This window comes from Macadamia integrifolia, chromosome 9 (assembly GCF_013358625.1).
Source record: "Macadamia integrifolia cultivar HAES 741 chromosome 9, SCU_Mint_v3, whole genome shotgun sequence".
Classification (NCBI taxonomy): Eukaryota; Viridiplantae; Streptophyta; class Magnoliopsida; order Proteales; family Proteaceae; genus Macadamia; species Macadamia integrifolia.
This window is the reverse complement of record NC_056565.1, coordinates 22,248,968-22,254,898: the sequence shown is the minus strand read 5'-3', so window position 1 is coordinate 22,254,898 and position 5,931 is coordinate 22,248,968. Positions and strand designations below refer to the sequence as shown.

General features: G+C 34.1%; 1 pseudogene; it reads left to right on the top strand.

The window, feature by feature from the left end:
• The first annotated feature begins 229 nt into the window (after positions 1 to 229).
• Positions 230 to 668, top strand: LOC122088297 (annotated as a pseudogene).
• The last annotated feature ends 5,263 nt before the right edge of the window (positions 669 to 5,931 follow it).

Below are 5,931 nucleotides of genomic sequence, written 5' to 3'. Positions count from 1 at the left end.
AGTATCAAAGGTGGACCAAATAGAAACAGAGCCGTTCTTCCGAAAGAGATTACCTTAATCATCTAGTGTCGCAGAGAAGCAAAAATTAGAAAAAGGGGTGAGTAAGTGAGTAACGAATAAAGAGAGACTGAAAAGTGAGAACGTCAGGAATGAAAACCCTATTGTTCTTCTCTCATTTTTAGGGATTCATTATTTACAGTATTGACGATTAAGTATTTTATCATTTGCAATGGAGACGACAGGAACGACGATGACATCGGCTCAGCAAACATCAGCGAAGAGGAAGCCTGTATTCATGATAGTAGATCAACTGAAACCAGAGACCACTGGTCATACCCTTATGGTGAAAGTTGTGAGTTTGACCACGATGTTGCAGAAGGGGTGGGCGGCTTCTCAACATCTTCACGGAACTAGCATCGCCGAGTGTCTTGTCAGTGATGATATCGGCCGTGTTATCTTCACTGCTCGCAATGAGCAAGTTGATATGATGAAGCCAGGTGCAACTGTTATACTCGTAATGCTAAAATCGACATGTTCAAGGGATCTATGAGATTGGCGGTTGACAAATAGGGATGTGTTGAGATCACTGAACCTGCTGAATTGTTGTTAAAGAGGACCATAATTTGTCTCTAGTTGAGTATGAATGGGTGAATGTTGTTGAAGAGTGATTGGATCTTTTGGTGATTAATGTATGGTGATTCAGAGAAGCCTCAAAGTTTTAAGGTCCCTTGATGGTTTTTTTCTTTTTATCTTGTTCCCTGCTCCTGAGTTGGAACTTGAAGAAGTCGGAATTGCCATCGGTTTTCTAGACTGGAATGCCATAATAGGAAATTGCAGCGGTGAAGGAAGGTGGGTTTGTTGAGGTGATGTTGATGAAACCCAGAGAGAAAGTGTTGCTGGGAGATGTCCAGGTGGTCTTGGAATTGGAGGGTCTAAGGGTTGTTCTAGGTGATATGTTTGCAGCGACAAGGGAGAAGAGAAGACAGAACAAAGGAGATTAGAAAGGTGAGTGCAAAGGATTTACAGAGGGTTGTTCCAGGTGATATGTCCACGTGCTTGCTAGTAAGGGTATTTTGGTATTTTACAAAAAATATAGTAGCTGACATCAGCATATAAGGTATATTCCTTAACAGTGATTGACGGTAAGAGGTCTGAGTCTAATTTGATAAAACAGAGGAAGTGTTCTTATAATTATGACATTCTTTAAGGGGTGGCGCTGTAAATTACCCTTATTATTCTTATTAGACCAGGAAAACAGATTACAAATGCAAATGTAGGGTTGCAAAGTAAGGGAAGCAGGGGCCGTGGGAGGGGAGAGGGGATGTAGTGGTGTTGGGAAGGAGGAATGCAATATAATATAGAATTGAATTCGTTATTATGATGGTCATTTTAGTTTTGATTTGATTTTACTTTTCTTTCTTTTATTCCTCTTGCAATCAAATGAAATATCAGTCTACACTTTCTAATTACCTCAGCAACGGTGAACTATCATCAGAACTAAAATTGTTTTTCCAGTTCCAATTAATCCAAACTCTCTTTCCCGCTCTTCCAGATCTTGATTGCTTTTGGTATTGAAAATTATTTTATGTCTTCTTTACTCTTCTCCTTTTTTATGTGGTTTCAATTTTTGTTCTTCTATGCCGATTTGTGATCTCCTAGTAAAACACAGAAACTAAAATTTAAAAATCTCATTAATTTCTGTAAATGAAGGAGATAAAGAAGATAGATGGACACATATATAATAATGAAGAATAAATTCGTAATTTTAATGTCTATGAAAATACCGATCACGCATCTGAAATAATTTTAAATAATATATTATTATTTTTTATAAAAAAATATCTTATTATAAGAAATTATAATTTTATTCAAAACCTTGAATTTACGTATGGTTAATTTCACGATAATGATTAGATCCTTAAGATTGAGATCGTCTATAGTGCTATAGGATGTATAGTATACATTCAACAATCAAGCATGCTTTGAACTGTGCTTAAACATCTTGGACTGCATGTCTAAGCATTCTTAATCATTGAATGTATGCTACAGACGAACCCTTCCAAATCCCTAATTCCTTAAACTTGACTACCACGAAACACTAATGAAGATGGTTAACCCTAGAATTAGAACATTAACATTGTTAATATGACATCATAATCCATATTGATAATAATAAATATTTATACTCACCAACTCCCACTACGTAAGAGGATAGTAATATAAATATAAACAGTTTATCCGTCCCCACATTCCAAAGGTCTATCTGTGTTTGACCTAATCATAGAAAAAAATAAATAATAAATAAATAATAAATAATAAATAATTTTCCCAAAGGTGTCTTCGGAAAAAGCAAGGTTACACCTGTTGTCGTCATGGGGTAGTCAACATATTAATTAGATATCCACATCTCACTTGCCACTCACAAATACAAATGGTAATAATGACGGGGAACCACAAGAGCGTGATAGATCATATGGCTTCTAGAAGGGTTAATTAATTTCTTCTCAATCATAGGCCCACAAGCAGCCTTATCAGGAAATACATCAAGGGATGGATAGAGTTGAGAGCATCGTTTGAGGAATCGGGTCGGATCGGAATTGGGTTCGATTGATTTTTATTTTTGGCCGATATTATATTGATGAATCGATATAAATAACAGATAAAATAATTTAAAATACAATTTTTTGATAAAAAGTAAAAATGTTTTTGTTCAATCTAAGTTGGTATCAGATTCATATCGACCTTAACCGATCCCATTTTTTATACCAAATTTTCAAACCATATTTGAGAGTCTCCAGACAACCTCCACAGTGTGGATCAAAAAAACGAAGATGATAAGATACCTTTCCGTGCCAAAAATAATAGCCCCCCATTATAGAAGGACAGGGGGGGCCGATTAGGAATGGGATCCCCCCATATAGTGGGGCCTATATTATACAATGGATCAGAAAAGAAAAATAATAACGGGTGAAGAGTTCACCAATGAGAAGATTTGTGCAATATACTACGTTAAATCAAGTTTTTATATTTTAATAATTTTTTCAGATTATATTTACAATATTTTCATTATTTTGTACATAATTTACGTTCTATAAAATAAAACTTTTCGTTATAGAAAACATCTATCACCCCCACTCTTTTGTATTTATCTTATATTTAAATTTTTCGATTCAAACTCTCACACATGATTTCTCAAAAAAATAAATAAATAAAATTTCTACCTCTCCTTCTCTCTTGATGTTTCAAGTTCTTTTTTAGCTTAATATGCTAAGTACATGTACGTTTCATTGTAAATCCATATTTTTGGTTACGGGGTGGCCTTATTAACACATATATTGTGTTGTTATTGTAAGTACATGTACATTTTATTACGCTGGGTTTTTAAAAAATATTATTACCATTTGGTTCTATTGATAGAACAATGGAGCACGAGGTTCTAAAATTGGGATCGATCTTACGATTGATCTGGATTGGATAGTCTCAGATATATTTATCTTAAATTTTATATTTTCTTACCCTTAAACTCTACCTATGTATTGGAATCGAAAAGCTCAAGATCAGGGATCAATCAAGATCAATACCAATCCGAACACTAGTGATTGTTCAAGAAGTTAAAGCCATCTTAGTGGGGCTTCAATTAGTTGTGTCGAGAGGCTTCTACCAGGTTATTTTGTGTTCAGACCCAAAGAATGCTGTGGATTATTCGATGGGCGGCAAGAAATCCATTTGGACTGCTTGGTGGTTTAATGATCAAATCAGGAGGATAGTTCATCGGCTCCATCATTCCATGTTCAAGGTTGTCTTCAGGGAATCTAATAAGTCAACAAATTCACAATTTATCATTCCATGTTCAAGGTTATCTTCATGGAATCTAATAAGTCAACAAATTCTCAAAATTTGTCCCTAATTGGGAAAGTTGGAATTTTAGTTTTCAATGACATGCCCTTTCAGATTCAAATGTCCATCATGAGACATGTTAAGAGGTTGTAGATAAGGATGTGAATTTGTAATCGAAATCGTTTATCGAAATCAAATCGATCCATTTACATCGAAACTGTAAAACCATTTAGTAAATGGCGATTATGATTTCAAGTTTCAGGCCAATTAGCTAAACGGGTCAGGTCGGTTTTAACCGCAGAACCCGTTGGTTTCAAACCGAATTGAAACCGTTTAAAACTGCTTAAACTGATCCGATTAATCCGTATAACAATTAAATAAAGAAGGGGCAGTAATCCGTATAACAATTAACAATTAAATTAAGTGCTCATTCTGCTTTGGCATGATTTATTGCAATTCAGTTCAAGTTTAGGCTTTAAATCATGAATTTGTAATCCATATATGTTACTATGTTATTATGTTATCATAGATGGGGTGTTTTGGCTGAACCACCTGTCATTTTAATATTTTATGTTGTAGAAGGCTGGATTTGGATGTTGTATGATATTAGTTCTAAATGTTTGAGAATGACCATGCAAAGAAATAGCACTAGATTATCAAATTAAGACATACCATCGTTAATATAGAATCTCTTATTTGTGGTTGCCAATTATTTTTTGATAAGCATATGATCTTCAGTTTAGAGATGGTTGCAAGTTATAACAAACCGATTGTGAACCGTTTTATAAACCGTATGGAATAAACCGAAATCAAAACCGTTTAAAACAGTGAAACCGACATCATTTAGAAACCGTGAAAAGCGAAATCGTTTACTAAACGGTCACGGTTTCAGAAAGTGGAACCGTTTAGTAAATGATGCGGTTATGGTTTTAGTCAAATAAATGTGAACCAAATCGATCCGCACCATTTAAACCGAAATCAAACCGATTAACACCCTTAACTTGTAGATATATTAGGTTATCTTGTACATAGGGATCCTTTTGATGTAAATCATTATCGGCTTATATATTAATATGTGAAAAGATTGGTCACACTTTCGATGTATCTTAATTTAATGTCAATTCCTAACCCAAAAAATAAAATAAAAATAAAAGGTAAAATCCAATTATGTCTCTCTCTTCTTCCTTTCGAAATGACCAACCTTTGCATTTGTAATACATCATCCCACACCCCCATTGGTGCCACTTATTAGCTTATTGCATATGGGTGGTGTGCTTATCTCTCTCTCTATTGATATATAGAGATTTTTTCTTTTCTAAAAAATGAAACTGGATAAATTTCCTTTGAAGTGGATACCTGAATGCCAAGTATGGCTCGTAATAATTTATCTTCTACTGCATACGATGATTACGAATAAATGAATAAAAAATAATTTAAACATACCATTGCTCTATCAGCTCATTCTACCATGCATGGTGTCATGACTCATGCCAACATTCCCATGTTTTAATAGTGCTTTGGTTTTTTTATCAACCTTCAAAGAGTTACCTATCGCAGTGGCCATTATTAGGTCATCCTTGCTATTTTTTTTTTTAATTAATTGGTGTGGAAAACTCACAAAATCAAAAATTTGGAGTGACTCTACCAATAGAGTTTTTTTTTCTTTTAATCAAAAGAAAAACTTATATTATATAAGAGAGGGTACATTATCTACATACTGATTCACTTGTATAGTGACATTAGTCGAACCAGTCCCCTGAAGAGTTGCTATGACAGTATTAGATCTATTTTTCTACACAAAAGTGATGGACCGAGAGAGTTCATATATTTTACAAAATGTAGCAAAATGAAGTAGTGGCCAAGCACCACTGGTTGGATAGGGTATGAAGTTGATGAGATTTTTGTTGGAGAATCATACTTCAGCCATGTCCCAATTTGTTAGGTAATTGTATTACAATTTCTTACAAAATACAAATTGTAATACAAATCTTTTGCAATAGAAACTATGTTGTTATAGTGTTGATCCTTAGCTAAAATGAGATAAGGAAAAACTTGAAATAGATGTTAAATCACTACCACAACAATTGAAGAAGA